This window comes from Chinchilla lanigera, unplaced genomic scaffold (genome assembly GCF_000276665.1).
Source record: "Chinchilla lanigera isolate Chin_1 unplaced genomic scaffold, ChiLan1.0 scaffold00028, whole genome shotgun sequence".
Lineage (NCBI taxonomy): Eukaryota > Metazoa > Chordata > Mammalia > Rodentia > Chinchillidae > Chinchilla > Chinchilla lanigera.
In genome coordinates this window covers 3,052,050-3,064,452 of record NW_004955429.1, presented here as the reverse complement: position 1 = coordinate 3,064,452, position 12,403 = coordinate 3,052,050, and the positions used below count along the sequence as shown (strand labels likewise).

Below are 12,403 nucleotides of genomic sequence, written 5' to 3'. Positions count from 1 at the left end.
AAAAGATATGGGTGGGAAGAACAGATGCCACTGCATTTGTGGATGATGATGAGAGACAGGAGAGAGAGAAAACAGCTGCAGGGAAGATGCCTCCAGCTAGGCCTTGTCCAGAAGGGCTCCTTATCAGGGAGAACCCAGGGATGATTCCACAAAGGAAAGCCCTCACAGTTCCGAGGTCTCAGACAGCTGCGACTAGATACATCCCTAGTTCAGTAGAAGACAGAGATGGACAAACTGAGCTGGCCTTTCTGACAGTCATATCGCTTCCCCCTCTACCAACCAATAACCACACATCTCCCCACCTATTTTCCTACCTCCTGATCACCCTTAGAGAAGCAAGTCCAGTTCATCTCAGAGTAGGCCTTTTAAGTGGGTGTGGAATTATCTCAGGGGGTTTCTGCTCTCCCTAAAATCCTAAGCTTTACTCACTTTTTGGCTGATGCCTAAAATTCCTTCAACTGCAGACAGAACCTTTCTTTTCCAATTCGGATGGAAGAGAACGTGTAATGAAAATGATTTTACTAACATAGCTGAAGCGCATTTCCTTTACATGTGATCAAGCAACAGCTAGTTCTTTCACTCTCTCTCTCACATTTTAACCCAGGAGGTCAGTGATTCTATAGTCTTCACCTAACAAACAACACTACCACTGGCAACACCCAGCTCCCCTTTCACACAGGCCACCTCGATCACCTTCTCACTACCCTCTGCTCCAGTTCAACCTTTCCCCATTAGTCCATGCATCAAAGTCCCTGGTGTTTCTTCTGGATGATACTTTCTCTCCTTCCTATAGATAATAAAGTATTTTCATCTTCATTTATTTATTGCCTAATATTTAGTTTTAATTTTCTCTTTAATACATGAGGCATAGAAAACATTTTAATTTTTGTATGATGCATTATTTTTGTCTGCCTTCTTGTTCTTATTTTCCAGTTGTAGTCAAACATATTTGATAATATAGGCAATGCAATGGAATTGATTGAATTATTGTCTGGCCACATATTGTTTTTTCCTAATATGCACAGGGGGTTGGTCCCAGGACCCCCTTTGAATAAATAAACCCATGGATATTCAAGTTTCTGATATAATATCACAAAGTATCTCCATGGAACCTATGCACATCTTTCTATACACTTTAAATAATCTCTAGATTACTTACAATACCTAAAATAATATAGCTATTTCAATGCTTTTTTAGGTAATAATGACAGGACAAAAGTCTGTATATATTCAATTCAGACAACATTTTTCAAGTATTTTGAATCTATGTTTGGTTAAACCTGTGGATGCAGACCCAGAGATATGGAGAGCTTGTTATCTGTGATTAATTTTTTATCAGTACATGTTTGCAGTATGTAATATTCACATTTCCTGTGTGGAGTTGATGCATATACATAACACATCATACTTCCTTCTTATCTTCTTGTTTCCCTCCCTTGATCTCTTGATCTCTGGATCTCTCCATCCCTCTCCCATTTGAGAAAGACCTATCTCCCTACTTCTTATTATCTGTTGTTATTTTGCTTTTCCTTTATACTTTGGGGTTCTCATATAGGAGAAACCATGCAATATTTAAGCTTATGTGTCTGATTTAGTTCACTTAACATTATGGACTCAAGGTGCAGTCATTTTCCTACAAATATCTTATCATTGTTTATGGCAGAGTAGTACTCCTTTGTGTGTAAACACCGCATTTTCTTTATTTAGTCATCTATTGATGGATATATATAGGCTGCTTCCAAGAATTAGCTATTAAGGGTTGTGTTATAAACACTTAGTGATCACTTGTATGTAGATACAATTTTTTTGTGTGTAGGTATACACACATATGTGTACATAGACACATAAGTGTACATCTAAGATTCCCATTTTATATACAAAATTTCCAAGTTTTATATATGCACATTATATATAATATATATACACAGATATAGATGTAATCTAGTTATAAACTTTTCTATTTCAGTCCTCTGTCTTTACTGGAACCCAGGGATTTTTTCCTTGCTTTAATACTTACCACAAAGAACAATTCTGGAAGCTGGTAAACATCTAATAAAAATCTATTGACTGGATGCTAAATATCCATTTATTTTCTGCTAGGTATGTCAATTTATGAGAGCAATATCTTTAAAAAATCCAAGTAGGATTGTGTCTCTGTCAAAACTCTTTGAAGGGACCAAATGTTTATGAGAAAAAGTTGCTGACAACACTGTTGGGAAATTTAAAAACTAAAAATATTGCTGACTCCTTCAACAAAGACTTACCATATACCAGCTGCTGAGAATTTAAAGTCATCAGCATGAACACTGTACATAATTCCAAGGGGCACCATCCACATCCGGTTCTACACTAGGTCACCCCAGTGGGTGTGTCTTGTGCTCCTAGGCAGCTGTTTGCTCATGCACTGACTGTGAGCCGGGTGTATCCTCCAAAATGCATGTGTTGGAAAGTCAGGTGTTAAAGGTGTTTGGATGTGAGGCCTTGTGACAGTGATTAGGATCAGATGTGATCACGAAGGCACCTCCCCGGATAGCACAGTGGCTTTACAAGAAGAGAAAGAGGACCCAAGCTCACATGCTTGCTTCCTTGCCCTGAGATGCCTTCTACTGCGTTCTCATGCAGCACAAGGCCCTCACCATCTGCTGAGAAGATGCTGGCGCTGTGCTCTTACAGCTCTTAGCCTCCAGACCCTTGAGCCAAACAAACTACCATTCTTCATAAATTACCCACTGCCTGCTATTTTGATATAGCAACAGAAACAGACTAACAGGCCCTTGACCGTCCCTGTCCTCAAATGTACTTAAAAAACATACTGATGACTCATAAGTTTGTCCTTTGAGGTCCAATAATTCTACATATCACTCTGTTCAAAGCACAGATTGTCCTGGTCTCCGCCCTGCCACAGCCTTGACACCTGACACCCACTTCCCCGCAGTGTCTTTCTTTCTTTCCATGGGTGACCCACAACATGTTGGCTGATTCACTTTGACAGCAAAAGTTCTTCTTTTCAGAGACTATTTGAGTCTGGACTTTTGAAATAGTCCAAAACACGCACATCTGCAATGAAAGAAATCTGTGTGCAAATCTTATTTAGGGCAGTCTGCCACACTTTAGAAGAGTTCAACTCTTTGAGATGGCCTTGTCCATGACAGCTAAACTTTGTAGCTCTGGGTAAACATGAATTTGGAAGAGCCCCCGGTGGGTAATTCAGTAACTGGAAAAGTGACCCCAGTCATTGCTCCTTGCTCCTGTTCAAAGACTGCTGCCAAAAAATTAAACCACTTCTCTAAGGAAATTTTCAAAGCAAACAAGTTCTTAGGAATTATAAAAGAACTGTGACTATGTGGCAGATGGAAGAATGCAATGATATCAATGACTTACTAGAAGATCTTAGAAGAGAAAAAAAAAAATGTTACTAAAGGTTTACCAAACATTCTGTAGGCATTTGGCTTTTTTTTCTTTCCTGGGACATTTCTTTACTCCTAGCTGATGCTAGAACCGGACTGTGACAATGGTGATAATCTCTGTCTCTCTGTCTCTGTCTGTGTCTCTCTCTCATTCAAGCAGTCAAATTCCATGATACCTCCTCAGAGAATGCTTCCATTTCCCATCACCACCCAGCACTGCTTCTTCCTTACACATCTCTATTCCCTCCTATACGCTCGGTGGTCTTCAAAGTCTGAGGAAAACGCCAAGCTCGGTGGTGCACATCTATAATCCTGGATCTCTGGGAGGCCAAGGCAAGAAGATTGCAAGTTAAAACCAGATTTGGTAACTTAGTGACTTAGCAAGATCCTGTTTCAAAATTTAAAAAAAAAATAAATATTAAAAGAGGACTGGGGATATAGCTCAATGTAAATTCAATCCCTTATACCACAAAACGTGTTGGAGGGAAATATGTGCCTTCTAGAAACACAGCAGTGATGTTTTGAGAACACTAAAAACTGCTTCTTGCACTGAGAAGCAGTCCCACCTCTGCACTTAAATCTCTGTTGAAGACAGACACTACCTTTGGTGTGGATTACTTAACTTGACTCTTAACTTGTCAGGGACAATAACCATGATCAAGTGTCTGTCGCTAACCGCTTCATCTCCCAACCCTTAGCTACCATGTGTGAGTGTATCTCCATCTACACTGGTGAGGCTGCCGTCCAGATTGGCAGTGCCTACTAGGAGTTCTACTTTCTGGAACATAGCATCTGGTTTGATGGACAGATGCTGACTGACAAGACAATTAAGGGAGATGACTCCTTCATCAACTTCTTCAGTGATACTGGTGCCAGCAAGCAGGTGCCCATGGCAGAGTTAGGAGACCTGGAACCCACGGTCATTAATAAGGTTTGCACTAACACCAATCACTAGCTGTGAGCAGCTCATTGTGGGCAAGGAAGATGCCACCAGTAACTTTGCCCATGGGCACTACAATATTGGAAAGAAGGTCACTGAGCTTATCTTAGATCAAATTTGTAAACTGGCTGAGTGGTCACAAGTCTATAAGGCCTCTTGATTTTCCACAGCTGTGATGGGGAAACTGACCCTGGGCTTATCTTCCTGCTGATGGAACATCATTTTTCTGACTACAGCAAGAAATCCAGGCTGGAGTTCTCCATCTACCCAACTGCCATGTTTCTGCCACTGTAGTTAAACCCTACAATTCCATACTCACCACTTATACCACCCTTCATGGCTCACCACCCGTTGTATCTTCATGGTAGACAACATGGAAGGCATGTCATAGAAACCTCAATATTGAGTGTCCAATCTACATTCACCTTAAGTGCCTTACTAGTCAAATTATGTCTTGTATCACCACTTCCTAAGATTTGATGGAACTCTGAATCTTGATCAGACAGAATTCCAGACCAACCTGGTACCCTATCCCCACATCTACTTCCCTCTGGTTATGTGAGCACCAACGTTTTCTTTGAGCCAGCCAACCAAATGGAGAAACGTTATCCTCACCATGGCAACTATATGAGGATGTGGTCCCCAAAGATGTTAATGCTCATATTGCCATCATTAAGACCAGGCACACCATCCAGTTTGTGGATTGGTGCCTCAGTGGCTTCAAGGTTGGCATTAATTACCATACTTCCACTGGGGTACCTGGGGAAAGCTGGCCACAGTACTGGGAACTTTGTGCATCTGAGTAACACAACAGCCATTGCTGAGGTTTGGGCTCACCTGGACCACAAGTCTGACTTGATGTATGCCAGGCACACCTTTGTTCACTGGCTCATGGGTGAGGGGGTAGAGGAAAGGGAGTTTTCTGAGGTCTGGGAGGATATGGCTGCCGTAGAAAAGGATTATGGGGAGGTTGGCATGCATTCACTTAAAGGAGAGGAGGTGGACAAGGAGAGGGATACTAGTTATTCATTCCTTTCCTCCCTGCAGCATGTTATAATCTCAGAATTTCAGCTTCAACATAGCTGAACTAAAGATTTCTCAGGAGATTGTCTTCACATGATTGTGATCATGTCTCTTTTCCATGTGTACCTGTATTTTTCCTTTATGTCTCAAAGGAAAGAAGGGAAAGAAGGGAGGGAGGGAGGAAGGAAGGAAGGAAGGAAGGAAGGAAGGAAGGAAGGAAGGTAGGAAGGAAGGGAGAAAAAGGATGGAAGTCCACCTCTGCTGTATTTTGTGATAACTGGGACCCAGGAGAGGAGTTCTTTTCCATTCCAACATAGTTAGACAGGAAGCTTTCTGAAAGTACCACAGTCTTTTTAAACTATGTCTCTCCCAAATGCATACCACAGTACATAATACATAGTTCTCAGCAAGCTAACTGGATGGCTGGATGAGGTCCTTAGTGAAAATGTGCTTGACCTTGGGTTATGCAAACACAAAGAGAAGACAAAAAGAAGTCCTTCTAAAAACTGTGGTACAGTAAATGCATTCCTTTTCCTTATAAAATAATGCTTTCTTACTGAACAGGGATAAAACAGAAAAAAGCATAAAGAAAAAATACAAAGTACCCATAATTTCACCTAGTTAACATAACCACTAGTCATATTATGGACATTTTTTTCCATCTTTATATGTCTGTCTTTATATTTCAGTCTTTATATTCAGTCTGGGAAAGCTGGAAAAAGGAATGGTTAAAAGCTCAGATCCTAGAGCCAGGTTCTAACCCCAATTCACTTATTTACTAGCTGGTTACCTTTGGAAGGAAAATTTATCTCTCTGGTCTCATTTTCTTCATTTATCTTTTTTTTTGTTTGTTTGTTTGTTTTTCTCCTGTACCGGGAACCGAACTCACGACCTTGCGCTTGCCAGGCAGGCGCTTTGCCGCTGAGCTAAATCCCCAGCCCCCATTTTCTTCATTTAAAGATGAGAATAATGATAGTATCTGCTCCAGAGAATCACTGTGACAACTAAATAAGTAAATACACAAAACACATGGGAGAGTGTCTGGAGCATGGTAGCCCAGGCTACCCCAGTACAAGTTGATGGGTTCCTTTCACATGGAATGTAACCAACAGCACCAACAGGCCATAGTGCAGTGACTACCAACTGTATTAGTGGCTACTGTTATTATTGTAGTGTATTAATTAAATAAAAACAGAACTATTTTAGCACAGATACTCTAAACTCAGGCTTTAATCATATGAAAGCTTATTACACTCTTACTCCCAAGGACAGTTGTGCTCCATGAGATTATTCAGGGATATAAATTCCTTGTGCACTATCATCTCACTCTCTACTGAGATATTTGCTCCTCTGGATAGCCAAGGTTGGATTATTGCCTTCTCTGCCTTACAATTCACAAGAAAAGAGAGAGAGAGGCCCTGGAAGATGAACCACCAAGGACAAGGAGCAGAAGTTGCACATGTACACCTGCCCATATTCCACTGGACAAAACCTAGTCCTACAATAACCAGGCCAAGCTCCAGGAGAAGCTTGAAATGTAGCCTCTAGCCAAATGGCCGTATGTCCCAAAATGGTAAGGGTCAACTTAATTTTTGCTAAATACCACAAACTGAACAACTTATATCACAAACATTTATTACTTCACAGTTCTGAAGGCTAGAAGTCCAAGATCAAGGTGTCCCTAGGCTCCACATGAGGGCTGTGAGAGCTGAAGGAGAACCTGACCCGTGCTTATCACTCTTCTGGCAGTCTTTGGCCCTGTTTGTAGAAGAATCACCCCAATCGCTGCCTTCGCCTTTACTTGCCATTGTGTGTGTGTGTGTGTCCAGATTTCCTCTTTGTATAGACACTAGCCACATTAGGTTAGGACCCACCCTGATAACTTTATTTTAATCAATTATAATTCATTGCAATGATCTATTACCAAATAAGTTCATATCCTCAGGTTTATGAGTTAGGACTTCAACATAGTAATATGGTGGGGGCATAAGTCAAACCATAACAGTAGGGGGCTCTGTAACCAAAAGGAAGAAGAGAATGCATAGGTAAAGAAATAGCAATCTTGGGGGCTGGGGATTTAGCTCAGTGGCACAGCGCCTGCCTGGCAAGCACGACATCGTGAGTTCCATTCCTGGTACCGGAAACAAACAAAAAAAAACAAAAAAAGAAAGAACAATCTCTCACAAGTATAAACACATTTGGGCAGGGAGAGAAATAGAGGAGGGATTTACAAAATTCGGGTCATTTATAGTTTTTAAACATTCTTTTTATTTTAACATTATATAGTGAGACGTTTTCTACTGAAATAGACTAGGCTAGGGTAGTCTACAATAGCAAATGAACCCCCAAATCTCAATGCCTGGACACACAATAAAGAGTTCTCATTAACACCAGTGCAGTTGGCAGGGATCTCTGTCCCTTGCAATCACCCAAAGAACCAGGATGCGTTCATTTCATTGCTGGCCGTCCTCTAGCGTCTTTTCAGTCTTTCACTGGTTGTCGGCATTCTGTTGGGATGAACACAGTCAGAAAACATAAGAGACCATACGAGGCATCCCCCTTCTGCCAGGCTTCCCTACCTTTTGTCAAGAGTGCAAATCGAGTTCTACGTACCACATACAAATGTTTATAAAACCTCAACTTAATTTGAGGGTATCTCTGGATACGTGGAACAACTGGAAAATGATATATTTTGCACAAGAACCTATGGTTTTCATAGTTTCTGTGAGGATTTAACAAGTTAATTTGTCTTTTCTCTTACTTCCATGCCCCCAGAAGTTGTGTTTTTCTCCAGCATTAGCGATGTCATAAGCTACACTTTTTTGGCAGTACTGGGGATTGAACCTTTGAACACAGCCATCTTTTGAGTGCAAGAGGTGTTACTCTGAAGCCTGAATAGTGTTGGTCATAAGAATAAATGTTTATTATTGTAAAAAGTGTTGGCCCAACTCTAAGCATCAGTACCCAAGAGACCAAGCAACCTACATAACCTTTAATACATTTGTGTGTGTGTGTGTGTGTATGTGAGCACACATGTGCATGTGCTTGTCTGTGTGCATCTGTGTGTGTCTGTGTGTAATACAGAGCCTCAGATTCAAAGTCAGGTAGCAAATTCTCTTCTTTAGGCTAAGGGCAATATTTTTCCTACCTACACACCTTTGACCATAATCCTGTCACATGGTCCCAGTATAATTTAAAAGGAGGCTTGGAGGTTTGGCTTTCCTAAAGACCTAAGAAGTGGGAGCATGAGCCATATCCATGTTAGTAAATGGTATTTGGAAAGATGACTTTTAATGATGACCTATGCTATTAGATGGCTGTAGTATAATTTATTTACCTCCTACTTTGACTCAATAGGCTCTAACAAGCACCCCAAAGTCCCTAGAATCTTCTTATAGATTTAGAATGGTAAAGCCAATCGGGGCTGGGGATTTAGCTCAGCGGCAAAAGCGCCTGCCTGGCATGCGCAAGGTCGTGAGTTCGGTTCCCGGTACCGGAGAAAAACCAAAAAAAAAAAAAAACAAAATAGAATGGTAAAGCCAATCTAAAGAACCCTGAAGGTAAGGACAATAAGAAAACATTTGTGAAGCTCAAGGCATATACACAGGATAAAACTTCATGTAAGATAATGTTAGTCAAAATAGGTGTTGAAATTTCAATTACTCCAAATCACATAAAAATTTAAATTTCACATTTGCAACCAATATCTAAACATGTTAGAAACATTTCTTAAATTTCACTGTTTATTTTTTTTGAAACCAGTGTAATAGAAAGCAAAGCTGTTAGGTTTTCCCATATAACAAGAGCACAATCAATATGAAAGATGAAATACTTTATCATTCAAGTTTTCCTCAAATGCACGGGCTCATTAAACCTTTGTCAACTCATTGGTTCTGTCACAAAATTCAGTGCCTGTGTGCTCAATCAGTAAGATTTTATAAGAAAGTGATGGCCAGATTGAAAGACAGTTGAAGAAAGCTTCTTCCAGCTTGCTCAATATAGCTAAAAATCTGAATGTACACTTTTAAAAAATATAAATTCTTGTAATTTTGTCTTAGAGAAATAATCTCTCATAAGCACAAAGATTTATACATATAGATGTCCATTATAAAAATGGTTTATCAGGATGAATTACTGAAAACAGCCTAAATATCAAACAATAATGCAAGGGTTAAAAAAATGTTACCTTCATGCAATGGCCCATAACACCTTCATTAAAATAACATGCTATATCATGTGGAAAGGGCAGGATCCAAAGTAGTGAGCAAGTATGAGCCCAGTTTTTAAAATTAGCTTCATTATACACATTACATGTATAATTACATATTCTATAAACACACATATATTGCATATATATGATAATATAGTAATTACCTTTCTTATATATAAAAAGAAAGGAAGACAGAGAGAAAGGGACTAGAAAGAAATATACCAAATGTTAAATCTTTAGTTTGGAGATAATGGGTCTTTTCCCAATACTTTTTTCCACATTTTCTAAATTTACTGTAGACCATACCTTATTTAAATCTTAAAAACATAGTTTAAAAATAAAAAACATTAGTAAAGTAAAATTGTGTATGTACATTTATGTTTGTGTGTTTCATGGAAGTTTTGAACATAGAGAATAACATTTAAGCAAATGATTTTTAAAAGACAAACCTGTTTTACAGTAATGATTTTGATTTCTTTATATCTGATGTCTCTCCCTTAGGAAGGTATGAAATGTTTCCCTAAAAGCCTTGCACATGGACAGTATGAAAAAGAGAGAAAGATGCAGTAGGTAATATGTAGCAAGACCAATGGGGTAATGAGTCTTATAAAATAATCCAAAATGCAACTACTACCAAAAAAGCATTTTGAAGGAGAAATAAGAAAAACACATCTTGAAAAATGCCTCCCTGCTGGTATAATTTGACACATGGCTGAAACTTGGACCACATGGAAAAGTGAATATGCATATCCCCTTCAAACAATGCCTACAAATCTTTCTCTGAATTGGACCTAATTAAATTCCAAGTGGATTTTATTAAAATAGAGGAGACCTGAGTTGTAACTATGATGTTATTAAGATAGGACTCATAGGAATTAGGCTGGGGCATTACTGAACCATGACCTCTGGAGATGCATCCAGAAAGGTGCATTTTTAAGAGGCTCCATGTGCCATTCCGATGTGACAGCCTAGTAAAGAACCTGACTTTGAAGTGTGAGGAGACCCACTGCTTACTGCAGTTATTAAGGCTAATCAAAATTTTCACCTGGATAACCATTACTTTTTAAATCAGATTTTATTGGTACATCTTAGATATACATAATGGTCACATTCTGGATAAACGTTTTCACATAAAGATGGATTTAGGGAAAGTCTGCAGGCAAAAATGAAATTTCTTTCATTGTATAGTTCTGGATCAATGACAGAAAATAAAGACTAATGAAATTCTAAAGCTTCAGTACTATAGAACATAACCCAGATGGCACTGGCTGGGGAAACAATTGCAGTTAAATGTGGCATGATAATTGATTTCTTGCTCATAAGTCTGCAAGTCAACTGTAGCTTGGCTGGTTTTTGCTGGGTTTGGCCCTGAGCATCTGCTTGTGTTCAACTCTTGTTATGGCTTATACAGTCTCAGCCCCCCACCAAAGGCCTCAAGCGCTCACAGGTAGGGCTTTTGGAAGGTGACTGGATCATGGGGGAATGATATGCACCAGTGGATTAGTTCACTAATGAGTTTATAACTAAATGGGATGCTTGGAGATGAAGCCTAGTCAGAGGAAGTGGGTCACTGCCAGTGTGGCCTGGAAGGGTCTGTCTTCCTCCCTCCTCCCTTGATCTCTCTCCCTTTCCCTCCACTATACCATGAGCTCTTTCTCTTCTGCCACACCCTCTGCCATGCTATCCTGCCTTGGATCCACCCAGCTATGAACTGAAACCTCTACAAACTGTGAGTCAAAATAACCCTTTCCTCCGTACAATTGTTGGTATTGGGTATTGTGTATCAGCAATGAGAACGTAACTAAGACAGCTCTATTTCACATATTTCTGATCCTTTCCTGGCAGTTTACTGCAGTGTTCTTTTCTTGAGGGACTGTGACAGTACAAAAGGCTCACTAACACTACACAAACACATTTAAAGCCTTTGTGTGTCATGTCCACTAAACATTCAGTTAGCCAGAGCGATCACAGGGCAAAGTCCAACATCAACGGGGCAAGAATCTAATCTAGCAGGAGACAGTGAAAACCTAAAATGCTGTAGAAATCTTTTGAAGTGGGGAAGGGAATAAAGAATTGAGAACAGGGAACAATGCCAGCAGATGTCCATGTTACTGTAGCAAAATATCAATATTCCATCCAGTTAGTTCTGAGCAATGTTAATAATTGCAACTGGCAAGTGTGGAATTTCCTTTGTCTTAACTTCCTGCTAATGGGAGGGCCAATGCTCTTATTCTTCTTAAACATCTCTATTAATGCCCAGTCCAATATCTTGTTGCATAAATGTTTGCTAAGCTATTTGGAGTAACTGAACACAAAAGTGCTAAATTATCCACTGGTTCTGCATTAAAATAGTGTGACTCTTAGTTAGTTATACAAAGCCCACTGGAAATTTTTTGAGACCTATAATTTAAACCAGGCCTTCTAGACCATGTCCTACTAATTCCTACAAAATACTTTTTAAAAATAGGAACGATAACAAATGAATTTAACGGTAGCCTTTATAATTCAAATAATATAGCTAACCCTCTTAATAATTGTCTTTTTGTAATTACTTTTCTATAAATTCTGCATAGACAGTTCCTAGAAATCCATTCACATAAGCACATAAAATGATTCTGCTTAATTAATGAATCCAGTGAAAGGCCAGGGAGAGTTTCTAGTTCTGTGAAACAACTTCCTTCTTTTTTTATTATTATTTTAAAAAGTAAAACAAATTTTCAAAACAAGGTAATATTAGGGTAACAATGGTTAATACACTGCATATTATTATTTTCAAATTAGTTACTCAGAGTACAAGATACAACATTTAATTGTCCAAACAAT

At 39.3% G+C, this 12,403-nt stretch overlaps 1 long non-coding RNA gene and 1 pseudogene across 1 annotated transcript in view; one reads left to right on the top strand and one right to left on the bottom strand.

The window, feature by feature from the left end:
- The first annotated feature begins 4,110 nt into the window (after window positions 1-4,110).
- Window positions 4,111-4,715, top strand: LOC102009743 (annotated as a pseudogene).
- Window positions 4,716-7,624: 2,909 nt separating this feature from the next.
- Window positions 7,625-12,403, bottom strand: part of LOC102005951 — a 26,883-nt gene continuing 22,104 nt past the window's right edge. Inside the window, exon 3 of the long non-coding RNA XR_261312.2 lies at window positions 7,625-7,877. This is a non-coding gene — a long non-coding RNA (uncharacterized LOC102005951). The remainder of the gene's footprint in view (window positions 7,878-12,403) is intronic.